Source organism: Nematolebias whitei, chromosome 16 (assembly GCF_014905685.2).
Source record: "Nematolebias whitei isolate Nwh7 chromosome 16, NemWhi1, whole genome shotgun sequence".
NCBI lineage: Eukaryota > Metazoa > Chordata > Actinopteri > Cyprinodontiformes > Rivulidae > Nematolebias > Nematolebias whitei.
In genome coordinates this window covers 15,183,172-15,183,931 of record NC_056513.1, presented here as the reverse complement: position 1 = coordinate 15,183,931, position 760 = coordinate 15,183,172, and positions in this window count along the sequence as shown.

Genomic DNA, 760 nt, shown 5'->3' with positions numbered 1-760 from the left:
TATTGATGAGGCTGAAAACACTCTGCTTCCAATTCGATTATTACCACTCTGTCTAGTGTTTTAGGCCAGCCATGCTGCACCACAGATGTTTAAAGTGATGTAACCTCCAAACAAGTCTGTGGGGTGGAAGCACTTTAGAATTCAAAATGAGAAGTTCAGAGGCTATTAGCAATCCAATCTTTGAAATGTGGTTATTTCTCATTGTAGCAGCAATAGAACTACATTTGATTCCATCAATTTAGGCAGGGCAGGAATAAGGCAAAAAGGATTACGAAACAGTTGACAAAACATCACACCAATGAGATGGTCAACTGGTGTGGTGGAGAAAATAAGTTTTCTTCTGTAGCTGTTGGAGCCACGGTACATCCTCTACCAAAAAAAATGATAGAGCCTAAGTATAAAAAAGTTACCAGCATCTAGTATTTTCTTTCTTTCTTGCAGACAATTAAAAAAAATAATAACTTGAGGAACATAAACACTGATTTTCTTTACTGTTAAGTAGAGATTCTGAGGTGTTCAGCACAAGATAACATTGATTTTGATCACTTTATCCTGCCAGAAGCTATCTATGGTATTTAATCTACAAGTCTGTGTTGTAAATAAATAAATAAATAAATAAATAAATAAATAAATAAACAATGCAAGTATCTGATTGAGACTCTGTTTCAGGCAGTCCATGATCTGAAATTATATCTGGGACAAAATTTCTTACTTGGGACAAAAAAAAAATCTTACCTGGGACAAAATATCTTACCTAGGA